General features: G+C 43.0%; 1 protein-coding gene across 5 annotated transcripts in view; it reads left to right on the top strand.

The window, feature by feature from the left end:
- LHPP (phospholysine phosphohistidine inorganic pyrophosphate phosphatase) overlaps positions 1-14,443 on the top strand; it is a 115,752-nt gene that overhangs the window by 3,035 nt on the left and 98,274 nt on the right. The window lies entirely within an intron of this gene.

The raw sequence follows: 14,443 nt of genomic DNA, 5'->3' as shown, positions 1-14,443 counted from the left end.
CAGCGTGGTCTCGTCTCGCTCAAATCCTCCTGATAATATGATTTCCCCTGAAGGCTGGGCTTGACATGTGTGCCAGCAGGTCTGTCTATGAAGCGGAGGCTGCTCCTGCTGTTCATCTTCCAGGATAACACATCTTATCACCGTCCCAGAAATAGCAGTCTGTCACATCTTGTTGACTGGCACTTTCTGATTGCTTAGCTGGGCCTTGTGGATGCACTGGCGAGTCTCATCTCTAGGGGAAAAAGAGAGTCCTCGAGGAACTTGTCCTGGCACAGCAAGGTGCCCCCAGACAGGAGGTGAGGTGGCACGTGGGTGCCGCTCTCGTGCGGAAGATGTTTCGACCAAACCACGGCCGGACGTCCCTGGTGTTTGGGAGCACCGGGCCAGGCAGTGGGATGTGGGTTATTCCCTCCTTCCCAGTGCGTGCTGGGATGGAACTTGGAGGGGGACTGAGCCGGGGACGGGGCACAAGGGATGGACGTTGCTGCTCAGATGTCCCCGTGTGGCGATGGAGGCCGACGTCTCGGGACAGAGACCCTGCTCCTGTGGTTGTGCTAGGATGTCGGGGCTGGGCTGTTGTCCATGTGTTTGGGTGAGGAAGGGGAGCGTATACCAGTAACTGATCAGGGGCTCTGAGCCAGAGAGTAATCTTGTTTTTTCTGTGTCATCTGCAGTGTCTTTTGTGGTACTGAGAGGAATGGTCTTGCGATTATACGAGGAAGAGCTGCTCAGCTCATTTGTAGATTCTGCCAGAAACTTTCTGTGCGACTATGGCAAAATTGTTCTGTTGTGCTGTGGCTCATTTTCCCCATTGGTAAAGCGGGAGTTTTATTCCTCCATTTCTTTAGATTGTAAATGCTTTAGGGGACCATCTCTTACGCTGAGTTTGTACATTGCTTAGCACAGTGGAGCCCTGATCCTAGCTGAGGCCTTCGGGCACAGCCAAAATAAACATAATAACAATCATATAATTACTGTCTGAAAGCAGATCACTTCTTTAAAAACCGGGACGTATTTAATAATGTCTGCATCACAGTTCCCTTGATGCTTTTGACATTTTGTTTTTGTTTCTCCTAGGATTTTAGACTTTATTTAGTCAGGCTTTAGAATGTTATTAAATAACTTTGTCACTGCATTTGCTGAAACTTCCCACGTGGAGGCAAAATAAACTGCAATTTAACTTACAGTAATGTCAGAAATATGCTGTTGAAACAACAGTATTACTCTGGCCTTGGGCTAAATGTAAGATATTAAAGGCCTTCCTCTTGAAATTCTGGAAATGTCTAAGCCCTTGTTCCTCGTTAGGGATTTCTGCATCTCTGCAGTTAATTTGACCTGTCTGTTTATCTGACCTGGAGGAGGCTATAGGGAGCCTTCAAAGAGGGTTTTGAGATGCTAACTAGCAACAGGCTCCCTAATGCTGTGCTGGGGAAGTTGGCCTCGCTTGTGCTGGATTTGACGTATCGCAAAAGCAGACCGCCGGCACGGCTGCCCGGCCCTGGAAGGGCCACGGGAGCTCCCCGCTGCGAACGGAGCAGCCGGCAGGCCTGCTGCGCCCAGGAGCAGCCAGGCATCGGCGGGGAAGGGCGGTGCACGCCCCAACCCTTCTCCTTCCCTCCTCTGTGCCGCGAGGCTCTCCGTTCCCGCCGAGTTCCTCCTCACCGCAGTTCTTAGTGCAAAGATCGCAGAGCACACAGCAGTTTGTGCTTGTAAAAGTCTCAGCGCAATAGAAATCTCCCCAGATCCTTATAATTGATTTAGTGCAGCTCCTAGAAGTTTGTGTCGAGGAGCGGTATGGAAAGTGGCAGTCATAGCCGTGGAAATTGGAGGCGGCAAAAGTATGTACCAATAAGTGCAAGGAGGGGAGAAACCCATATTTTGTTCAGGTCATTCAAAGTAATTGCTTAAGAATAATCATTTTGTTCAGGTAAAGTCAAGTCGTCTTATTTATCTGCCTATTAGGTTGGTAATTGTTCTAGCTCACACCATTTAAAATCTTTATTGACTCATTACCCTATTGCCAGTTGGTCATTAATATTTGTGTCTGCATCATCACACAGGTCGGTGGTTTCATGCAGATGGATGAGAGCTAAAAGCTGCTCTTTTTTAATGAATTGATTTCTGTATCCTTTAAAAAGTCATGAATGCAGATACCTAGGAGCTTTGTAACTCCTTCAGATTGATTTGATAATCTTTTGCTATGAGATAGGTCTGAAGTCTCATAGTACTTATGTGTTTTATATATCTAATATGATTCTTAAAAGTCATTTTGATAGTTTATACTACAGATGTGAACTCTGATACGATGGCTGACCTGTTCTCTTTGGATTGTCTTGCTACATCATCTCCCATACCATTACAGCAATTAAATTCTCATGTAACAGCGTATAGTACCACACCAATAGAAACCATAAGTAAACATTTTCCTTTGCGGTTGGTTTGATATGACCGAAACCATTTCCACTCCTCTAAAAGTATATTTGCTGTATTATTTTTCTTGGTTGTGGCCAAATTCTGCTCTCGGCTATTTCAGTTATTATTTGAGAGAGCAGCAGTGTAATTCCTGTGAGCAGAATTTTGCTGACTTTATGAGATAGCTGCAGGGGGTTGGTTCTTTTGGGTGTGTGTGTGTTTGTTTGTTTGTTTGCGGCCAACAGGGCAGTCAGATGGAGCAGAAGAATAAATCAATGAAGAAGTTGATGGACGCTGAAATGTCCTGACCAAGATGACGTTCAGTAACATACTTGTCTGTGCCGTAGAGGTCCCCTGGAGGAAAACGTTAATAACTAATATCCAAGTTCGTGTTACTTTTGATGAAAAACTAAGTGTTACAAGTTGGAATGTTTTATTTATTTTTAATGTACCTGCATCTTTGGTAAATTTCACCCACGAAATATTTTAGGATTCAGTATGCACTGAAAGGAATTGATGAATCGGAGGCCGAAAGGACGAACTATGGAAGTATTTGTTCTACAGAACAGACATCCGCTCTCAAAGGAAGCGGAGGTGAATCTCAGTCCTTCTTGTTTCTTGGCTTAGCTATGACAGGCAGGCACCCATGTGGCTAGCAGCAGTGACGCCTGTGCTCTAATCCAGCATCCTGGGCGTCAAAAATGCCATTTTTACCACTGAGGGCTATTACTGTTAGTTTTAGGTGGCTATATTATAGTGATTAGAACATCCAAAAAAAGCTTGATAAGGGAGTTTGACCCTTTAGAACTTCTAATCCACAGTATTTTGTGATTGTTTAGTGTACGGCGGCATACATTTGTTGTTTAAAAAACAACAAATGGCTTGAGCTGAATAAAGCTTGTCCCTTCCAGGTGTACGTAGTTAACTGGCAGACGTTGTGGTAGTGTTTCTAACGGGTCAGAAAGCCTGTCGGTGACTTAAAGGGTTCTACTGGAGCCGCTCTTCACAGTGCCTCGATACCGTGCTGTTATTGTCTTAATTGATTTACACAGCGTTGACATGAGGTGAGCTATTCACTTTTTGTTCTAAACAGTAAGGAGTTGGTCTCTTACAAGACAGAAGGTGGTTAAACATCCATAAAAGATGTGCCTAGCCTGAGATGTGATCTTTGCATTTACAGCTGTATGCTGATAGCATGCCTATTAGCATATCCATATGAAAAGCACATAGTAGTTGGACATTTACAACATCCTGTTGTTTGGCCAGTATAGTGCATCTGTTAGCACAGACTTCAACAGAATCCTTTAAAAGAGCAACGGAAATCTTGGCATAGGGAGGCTGTGGAGCAGCTGGACAGTCATGTTAAAATAAAATACCTGTAGAGTCTAACAAGGCAAAGATTGTGAGGAGAACAAGCAGAATTGCAATCGTAAAGCAATTCAGCATGCGGGGGGTAGAGAGTTGGTTCATGCAGAGCAGTTGAATTTACAAAGAGCCATCTGAAAGTGAGTGGAACGAGGAGTAGAAAATCCTTGTTGCAACAGAAGATAACCAAAGCATGCGTTAGCACCATCCGTGCAGATGTTCAGAGTTTCAAGATTTGATACATCTTCAAGGCATGCAAAAGCAGAGGAGTTGTTCCTCCCAGAGACTTTCAAATCAACTATACAAATTCTCGTGTAAAATCCATTCATCGTTGTGCTTAACTCCTGCTTTGCACTTTTCATCCATAGATCTCGAAGAAATGTAGGTGTCGTCGTCTGTCTTTTCTGGGTAAAGCAGCAGTGGCACAGAAGATGAAGCAGTTCATCCACAGTCGTGTAGGTTTTCACTGGCAGAGCCAGAAATAGCCTCCAGGAATTGATCCCCTGCCAGCTGAAAGTTGTCATAGCTCCACTGTAGTCTAACATTAGCTGTGGCCTCAAGTTTCTTGGAGCAGTGGACCTTCCTAACCCATATATTCTTTCCTACTCAGCAGTGTTTGTTATTATTTTTAAAAGCTCAGTGTCCCTGAAGTTGTATGGACCCTCAGAAAGTGCTGTCTGCATAAATTGCATGAATAAAAGCTTACGCTTCTCACTGCTAACGTAAACATTGTTATGTTTAGGGTCTTGAGCTACTTGCTGTCCATTGCTACAGTTATATGGCATACAAATATTTACCAATGGTAAATAATAGATATTACAGTGATAGCTACTAATAGTGCTTGTTCTTCATCGTATAAATACCAGTTAATCCCTGCAATGGATAAGTAGCATTTTGCCTTTTTCTCTACTTTAGAGCTTGAGACTTGTCTCAATTTACTGCTGATATAGTAGACTTTTTTTCCTGTCTGTCATGTTTGGTGAACCCTATCAGGGATCTTATGCAAGGAACGAGGCTTCGTTCTAGTCTCACTGATATCGCCATTTTCTTAAGCCTAAATGCTGTCGTTAGAGTTCCCCACTGACTGTGTAAGCAATGCACTGGAAGGAGTGGAATCGCGCTCGTTCTTAGACACGCTGGTTCTTCAGAGGATCTTGAAAGGTGCAGAAGCCAGGAAAGAGATTCTGTGGATACCTAAAGAGCATCAGCTGTGTTTTGTTTGCCTTCAGGCAGCCTAGATGTGTATTTGTTTGTATCCTTGGCAGGCCATCACTTTCAAAGTAAAATCGCACAAAGTTTCCTGAAATGCTACTTTTGCTTTGAGCTATTGTCATGAAATACTATGGTACTTCTCAAAGCAGGAGGGAAAGCAAAGCATTTGAGAGCGAATTCTTTATCCATTAAATAGGCTAAATGAAATCTTTCAGCAATTTACCTTCTTTTTTCCTGGAAGTGGGAATTTCAATATTTATAAGCAGATGCTGTATGTATGCAAAGTAATAATTTGCCAGTGACAAAGTTATCTTCGTTGTGACTGACTTTTTAAGACACAATTAGTTGCTGCAAAGACAAATAATTGACCTCTTTTAGCAAAGAATGAAAGCTGTTGGAATGTGATTGTTGATAAAAATGTTATGATTAAGACGAATGAATTCCAGGCCTGTTCATGCTAACCGTTAATGCTTTTGACCCTCCAAAGTTAGGTTTTGTTTTTTCTTTACCTCTGAAACGGACAAAATGATTTAAATACCTAAATAAAGATGTTGATATGTTTTTAAAGTTTACTTTGAACAACAATTTAGTGACTTATCAGTTCTGCTGTCAAACAATGTCTGAAAGTGGTGTTTCCGGAGTCCTTAATTTTGTAATAGTACGCTGTCTTATTTCACCAATGCCAACCCTTAAATAACATTGGGCTCTTCTTGTGCCTTCTTCATATACACTTAGTAATCTATCTCATTCCTGTTCAAAGGTACTACCATCTTTTTAAATCCCTTTTGCAATCCTTCCAAATTATCCACCTCTATATAGTGGGAGAGATGAGCCATATGAGTCTGGAAAGGAAATTGTGCCCGTGAGATAACAGATGTAGGGTTGAGTTTCAGACACCGGAATGCAAGGGGGAGTTGGGCCAAAAATGCAATACACAAGAATGTGTAAGGCCAGCCTTGCTATGTGGAGCAGAAACTTGGGCCACCAGAGAATGGGAATTTTAATGAGTTCAGCTCTACCCCAGAGCAACGAGAGGACATGGGGGAACGGAAGCCTGATGAGATCAGAGAACAAAAGTAGCATCAGAGGCAGAAAAGGTGTGGCGGCAAGATTTAAGCAATTCGGACGTATTGCGAGGACGGAAGAAGTCAGAGCAAACAAAAGATTTCGTCCCTGGGGTAGAGGATGAGCAACCAGAAAGAAAGCTGAGGTAGGCCTGCCACAGGGACATGAGAGGGTTTCATCCAGAGTCCTATGATCTCATCGCAGTTGAACAAAATACTGGCAGGATAGGTGTTTCTGTGGAGTTGCAAGAAGTTTGTGGTTTAAAATCTGGTCAAATTAACTAAATAAGGTGGACAAAGGCTTCCCTAATGCCTGACTTCCCTCATACTTTTGAAATAATGGTTTTGCCTAGGATGGCTATTTTTACGGGAAGAGTCACTATAGTAGCATGAACTCTGAGTCACAGTATATCGCACTATTGCCACAAATGCAGCAATGCCACAAAGGGTGCATAAAGCAGAAGGGACGGACCCACCGCACAGGCAGTGCTGTGGCTGCAGACTGGAAGGGGTTTGCTCATTCAGTCAACTCTGAGCAGGCAAAGCTTTCGAACCTGCTTCTCAGCTGTACGTGCTAACATGGGAGAGGTAGATTCACTTGGGAAACGTCTGCAAGATCAGTGCCAGGCTTTGCGTTAATTTGTGACTATTGCCTAGTCTGTTGCTTCAAGATATGAGCTGTTTATTGCAGCAGCTAGAAGAGATTTTTTTGCCTTCTGTGTACAGCACTATATGATTTGCTAGGTGAATTATGGGGCTGGTGGGGGGGGGGGGGACACACCTCTCTCAGCAGCAATGACTTGATACTTCAAAAGGCAGTATGTGAACCCTGCAGTGAGCAATGTGGAATAATATGGCCCATAGATTTCCTTCCGAGTGCTTTTAGAGGTCGCCTTAACGTCTAAGGCAGGAGATTTAATCACCATATTTTATCTTGTCATTAAGTATAACTGCAGAAATTCCTGATTGCTAGATAAGTATCCAGTGTCCTGAAGAAAACAAGATTTGGAGACAGAGAGGTTCTGAGGCCAGTGAGTTTGACAGTTTAGTCTTACGTTGTGCAAAAAAGTAGTAGTGTGTTGCTGATGTTGAATTTCGTACAACTGTCCCCTTATTCTTGTGTACAAGAGAAAGGGAGAATAAATCCTAAATCCGCCTTTTCTCTGTCAGTCGCGCGTGTGTGTGTGTGTGTCTACATATGTCCTTTCTAAAGGAGTCCTCATACGTATGACTGATTAAAGTCTAAACAAATGCTATCAAGAAGAATGACCAATATCCAGTACTTCTGAAAATCACTCTCTTTTAGCTCCTTAAAAATGAACTTGGTGAGATTTCCAAAGACTGACTTGTCATTCAATTCCTTTTGAAAATTAATGTAGCTTCAACACTTAGTCAATACGTGAGCATTTTGGAATCTTCCCCAAACGCCAGGGTTCAGGTCTCTGGAGTCCGCAGTGTGGACTTCGAGAGTATGATCCAGCTTTCTGAGAGCCTTCCTGGAAAGCAGGAGTGCTTGAGTACCAGCTGCTGTGCCAATAACAAAGAGGCAAATTATGACTTGTTTCCTTTTAATACTGAATAAGAACTTTATTTGATCCAGAAAACGCTCATGTTCCCAAATTTTCACAGCACTCTGCTTTGCCTTCTGCAGCCTGCCTCAGCCTCACTTCCTCTTCCAGATTTGATTCCACCGTGCACAGGTTAATAGGAGAGATACCAGATTTCTCATAACTGCCTGGCCTGTTTATTCCTTGGTACCTTCTCTCATCTATTTCTGCTTACTTTCTCTCCCCCCACCTCCTATTTTTCTAACCTATCTTCTCCAAGCTGTTCCATTTTCCACTTGTGTATAACTTGCAGGCACTTGCTCCTGGAGTCTTTCTGCAGCAGCTTGCTCATCTCTAATATATCATCTTTATAAATAGGTGGAGTACTTAGCTAGTTAGTTTTGTTGTCCTAGTATTTCTTCTTACATTGCTAGTTATTTAACAACTGCATCTGAATCTGTTCATCTCTGAATCTTGTTTTTACTTTCTCCTAAAATATGTTTAGCTTCCTAGTTAGTTACCTAACTGCTAAGTATTTTCAGTGCCTATTTCAAAGTTAGCTTTGCTTTGCTGAGCTGTTATTTAACATACAGCACCTCTGTATCACTTTGGATTTCTAGTAGCCCCAAGCAGGCGGTGGCTGGGCCAGCACAGGGAAGCACTTGTGGGCCCACCAAGTAATGGGAAAACATCACATTGCCTCCTAGTCAGTGCTGCCTGAAGGGACTGAAGATTTTGTTATCTGTCTTTGTCCTAATCGCTGACCGTTTTGTAGTCCACACCAGATTTACCCACTGCTTATGCTGAGAGGTTGAGTCTAGCACTGATCTCTTGCTGCAAAACTTAGTCGTTTTAACTGTGTTTTTTAGATGTTGGCTAAAACAACATCATGTGCGGTGTGTGTCTGTTACCCGGGCAGGCAAAATAAGTTATGTAAATGTCTACTGTAATTTTCAAACTCTTTCAAACCCCTTTTTTTCTGTATTGACCTCGAAACTAAGCAAGTCATTTTTACTTTTGACCCTTATGATTGGTTTCCTCTTGGCTTTGCTCTGCCTGGTTCTGACATTTGATTTTTTGCAAACTTATTTTTTAGGTGCATCTGAAACTTTTCCAACCAGTCGTCTAGCGCAGTGAGTGTCTGTTGAATTCCCTGGAGCTGTGATGGCTTCATCCCCCAGAATTGTTCCTGGAGTGCTCTGTGTTGGTACAGTTAAGGTGCCAGCAGATGGCACTCCATATGCCTTCTATTTCCTGAGCTGTGAAGGACAGGTAGGACTTGTTGCATTGTGTGCATTTGTCACCTTTGTGCAGTTCCTAGGAGCTACCAGTCTTTGTCACCTTTGTGCAGTTCCTAAGAGCTACCAGTCTTCTGATTAGAAACAACATATTCTGCTATCTTCCTGAAGCTGAGAAGTCAGAAGTTGATGTGTCTTTTTTTGTCTTCTTTCCATGCCTGGTATTGCTTTATATGAGGAAAGATGTGAGGCATGAAGAAAAGGCAGCTTGCTGAAAAATGATGTTCAGGAGTTTTCCATACTTTGCAGCTAAAACAAGACTTTTCCTGGACAGAAATGATCCACCTCCACCACCCTGGCCCTTGCAGAGGACATTAACCAAATGTTAACCCTCCCCAGGCAGGGAGGAAAGCATTATTGCACAAGTCCTGTGGTTTTACTTTATCGTTTGGTCACAAGCAGATAATTACCTGATACTGTTGTTTTCCCTTGTAGCTGAGGCAGCATTAGAGAGCTGACAGGAATACGCTGAAACACGCTGGTAGTTCTGCGCCCACGCAAGAGAGTCAAATAGCACCAGGTAGCATAAGTGCTTAGCAGAGTTTCTTTTCTTTTAAACTAAAAGACCTCTGAAAACCCAAAAGCAAGATAAAAAGCCAGTTCTGGAAATCTCATAACCAGAGCTCTTCCAAAGCCCTTTGAAGTTGATGTTGGGACAGTTGCCAAGTTCAGACTGTTACCTTTTCCAGGGTTTAGTTTTCTGCCGTCCTGTTCATCTGCATAGGAGGCTGCTGGCTATGGGAAGGAGTGGCTTTCAGCTCCTGCGTTAGAAGCAGCCTTCACTGTGACACAGAGGTCAAAGATGGGAAGTCTGAAGTTTAGCTTGCGTCCTTAGCCCCTTCTGCTATCTGCAGGACAATGTGAATTTAAGGAGGAGGGATGGCTTTGAGTCTAGATCCCAGGGCCATTTTTTTTCCCTCCTGGTGTCACAACCTTTACATTGTCTAAAAGGGCAGTTTTTGTTCTATATGCCCAAAGGCTACCTATAAAGGTTGGCAAGGGCAGTTGGTTAAGTCTGCACAAGGTCAGTCAGGATGTCTAATAATTGTCCTAACGCTTTACCTGTTATGGAGCAATAATGAGAGTTTTTTCATTATTTTCGGGTGAGTGAACCTGGCAGATGCTGACAGCCAGCAGATGTGTAAAGTTCGAGGTGATTTGTAAGGGACCGGCTCATCTGACGCTCAGTAATTGCATTGTGGGACATTGTCACTCAGCGTCTTGTCCTGGTCTGTCAAAATGAGGTAAAGGTCAGTTCAAAGAACTGGCATAGCGTAAGGGACAAGCTGGCAGCTGAAATTAAAAAACTTCGTTTCATATACCTGATACACGTGTTCTCAGAGGAGTTATGAAGCTGGATGGGTGCCCCTGGTTCTAGATTTAGCGATTGCTTTGGTGTGGAGTGGATTTAAATCACTTCTGTGCTAAGGGTTTAGGGACAATGTCTCATTACCCACCTGTTGGTGTTTTACTTCTGTCCTACTATGTCCACTTATAATTTTTGACTTGGAAGTTTCTTCTGTGACTAGCTCCTTTGTTTCACTACCCCATCGCCTTACGGGCCCCCCATGCAGTTAGTCACCTTTGCAAACACAGTGATTGCAGGAGCGCGCGGGCAGCTCGCGGCCGCAGACGTTTTCTTTAACCTGCCGCCGTGCGGGCTCTGCGGGTCCCCTCTGAGAGGGGCTCTGAGAAGCTGCTTTTGCAGCAAAGAGCTTTAGCTGAGTTTGCAGTTTGTCACGCTCCTAAAGGGTAGAAACTGTTCTCTCTTTAAAGCTTAGCTCTGAGCATGCAAGCTAAGCCTGAGCTCCCCAGTTCCTGCAGGAACAGCTCATGGGCAGGAGAAGTGGTGTTGGAAATGCAGCAGATATGTCTAGGAGCAAACCCGCTGACACCCGGGAACGGGGAGTGAAAGGCAGGCTCTGAATGTCCACAGGTACCTGGAAAATGCAAAATCCCCACAGCATGGAGTGAAGTGCTTTTTGCTTGTGTGCTCGGCTTGTGCACAACTCAAGACTGATTTCTGGTGCTTCTGGAGTTTGGCTGGCATCTTTATCACAGCCATGACGTATGGAAGTTGGCTGAAGCCCTGACGGACTGGGTTTCCTGGGTGTGCCTGTGCTGCTCTAATACAGATGCTGATAAATCAGTAATCCACTGGAGATTTTGCTAAAATGTGTGTTGTGGATTGCACCTGTTGGTGCTAGGGGGCAGGCACTGCATTCTCCTGTACTTGCAGGTCTCTATCTGTTGCTCTTTATCTTCTAAGGCAACACGTTAGAAATATTGTTCTTTATTTTCGTCTTCTCCTAACAGCCTCCATACTTGCCAGCACTAGAAATTGCAGTAACTTGCTCTGTATTAGCTTCTTAAACTTTTAGCCACTGGTTGCCAGGTCAGCGCACTAGCTCAAGATTTCCTGTTAAACTCTCCAGCTTAGCAGCGGTCACCTCCAGTACGGTATACACTTGCTTTGCAAAGCATTTCATGTCTGTCAGACAGGGACCTTCAAGCTTGTAGTTCCACCCTGGGAAAACCTGACCGTAAAAACTGAAAGAGAGTTTTGCCGTCAACACCAGCAGAGCCAGGATTTTCCCCATGTAGAAGCATTGTAAAAAGCTCTCCCTGGGTGCTGGAGCTCTCAGTTAGTAGTGTGCAGATGAATCCTGGCCTGCAGGCTCTGTGCACCTTCCCGCGCGTTGGGTGCTGAGGGGCAGACTCCTTCCCGAGCGCCTCTAACCACACACGTAGCACCGGGTGGCACTGCCTAGGGCAGGGATCTGGCAGAGAGCTAGCAGAGGTTTGCTTAGGAGCCCTGACTTTGAAAGAAAAGGTGGGTTTTCAAAGAAAAGGCTTTTTTTTATAGAAATAAAACTTGTCGTCGTTGGAGAATCTGGAGTTGTTGCTGATTTTTCTCTTGTATTGTTTTCCAAAATATTTTTGAGAGTTGTTTTCACCAAAACGTTCCGAGCAAAGAACTCCCTTTTTCTGACCAGCTTGGCTTAACTCTTTGTGGTTTTTATGCCGCATTAAGAATTTACTAAGTTTGTGTTGTTGAGCTGACAATTGCTGGTGGCCGCTGAGGCATGAGGCAGTACAGCATGTATTCTAGCAGCTCCTACTCTGGTCACACCTTTCAGAAGTGTGCCTTTTTTTCATCTAAAACTCTGAAAAGGGAGTTAAATTTGAAGTACGGAAAAAACTTATTCTTTGCTTCCACCAAGCTCACCTGAGAGGGCACGTTTATTTGTATATGCAGCTCGGCTGGTTAGCATTGTTCCTGAGTTTATTCTTTCTCTTCTTAAAGGTCAATAAAATAGATTCTTACTCAACACGTCTGCTTCTAGACGATCATGAATCATGGGATTTTTGCTAACGATGTGAAGATACGCTTTGCATTTTAGAATAACACACTATTAAAGTTTGTTATATATCCAAATTACTTTGCTTTGCTTTTTAACTACAGCTGAAACCGTGTTTCGAATAACAGATGTGGAGTACTGTCATCTAACTGTCACACCAATTGTTCATTGTTCTGAGAAGGTCACATCATAATTCATTAACAGTAATTATTCCCTGGGTACACCCTGCACTTCTTCACTCAATTGCTTCATTAACTTGTGAGTGAATCTCACATTCACTGCTCCAATCAATGAAGATATATTTATAATGTACAAGTGGATGCTATTAGTTACAATATATTAACTGCCTAATTTAAAATAGAAGAGCTATCTTTATGAAGGGCAATTAACCACTAAGTGTAATTGATAATTCACATACCTATGATTAGGAAAGACAAATAATAAGAAAGAAATGAATCACCTGTGTTATTGAAGAAGACGTTGGCATGCAGTTTTAATGCGTAGAAGGGGCTTGCTGGGTCAGGATCAGATTTCTAAGAATTCTTTGATGGAAAGTCCTTTGTCAGATATGTTGTCTTTAGCTGGCTTTGTTTACACCAGCCTATTGGGAATGGCTTCCCTGGAAGAAGAACCCATGTATTTTATTGCCTTGAGAATCAGTGCAGAGGGTTTCCTAATAAAAAAGCTCCTTTTCATCCTAACGCAAATAAACGTAATAACATTTTAATAAGAATTTATCAGCTTGGATCCAAGTTTAGCTAGGCATCTAAGCCCATCTTAGCTCGGGTCCAGGTCCTCAAGATAATTATGTAAACATTTACACTAAAATTGACAAGGGTTAGGCATTTTGACATACTTGAGGAGCTGAGTGATAGTCCCTTTGGCAAAGATTTAAAAAAGTTGTGATGAGTTTTCAATGAGTATGTGTTTTTCATGGCCACTTTGAGATTCTTTGGTTCTCCAAAGGGTTGAAAACTCATCCTTGGAGAAGAGGCTTCTCTGTGACATCTCCAGTAGATCACGACAACTTAGTGAATCCCAAGTCATTAGTTCTGCAAGAAACCAGTTCTAGGTTGGGACTGTGAAATGATGCTAGCCCAACTGCAACGAAGAATAATTACAACTAATATTTTGTTTTCATGTAGTAGTGTTAACTAGCTGAGATAGTTACCGGTTTCCTCTGAAGATTTTGAAGCGCTGTGCAGTACGGGCTTTTACCATTTTCGTTTATAGATGGGGGAACTAAGTCACTCTTCTGAGTGAGAAGCAGAGGAACTTTGCATGAGGCTGCACAGTACTGATCCAAAGGAATTGTTTCCTTGGCTCTGGACACTTGAGGCCGTGTTTTGTTTTCTTCCCTTGAGAAGTCAAAACATATTTATCTGTAAACATTTATTAATTTATTAAAAGTGCCCTGTTTTTTCAGGGTTACCCTGCCAATAACAGCAGAGGTGTTTCATGGGGGACTAAATGATAAATGTGACTGAAGCCACCCCTGTGTTGATAAAAGCATCGTTCTTGCAACAGAATGCAGCTAGCTGGCCTCTGCCCTGGTGTCTAGAGAAGTGCAAAACCTTACTGTTACTCCCAGTGCGTAAGTGCTGATGTTGTAGCAGGTGATCAGTAAGTGGAAAAGTGCAAGCCAAAATGCTGATAGCTAGTGGTATCATGCTAGCTATTGTGCTCATAGCTATGCAGTGCCTCCGGTTCATATGTTTATACATCTGTGAGCAAGATTAAAAATGAAGAACTGGGTTTAGGGTTTTTTGATATGTGGAGGAAATGTGTAGCTGGCAGGCGTGTGTATCCTCGGGATCATGTGCATAGCCTATGCTGCCATGTTCGGGTTAGCTCTGTGCTCCAAAAGAGCTGTTACTGCTGTGGCTGGGGCTCTGCCCATGAACACTGCTGTTGGAGTGCCCCAAATATATCAATATATTTAGGTTTATCTTGGTCATAATAAGGAATCCTGCTCCTGGTCTGGCACCTCGTCTTTGCTTTTTTCATTGTAATTATCTAAGTTAACTTTAAGCTTCTGTTTTTTTGGAAAATACTTTGTGTTCTTGTTGTGCAGTGTTAAATCTAAATAATATTAGAATAATGTAAACATGTTTAAGTTAATACAAGAATGTTCATATATTCTAACATGTCTTTGTCTTGAATATGTGGTAGCTTTGTGAGGA

Source organism: Struthio camelus, chromosome 7, assembly GCF_040807025.1.
Source record: "Struthio camelus isolate bStrCam1 chromosome 7, bStrCam1.hap1, whole genome shotgun sequence".
Classification (NCBI taxonomy): domain Eukaryota; kingdom Metazoa; phylum Chordata; class Aves; order Struthioniformes; family Struthionidae; genus Struthio; species Struthio camelus.
The sequence above is the reverse complement of the archived record's forward strand: the minus strand, read 5'-3'. Positions and strand labels throughout refer to the sequence as shown.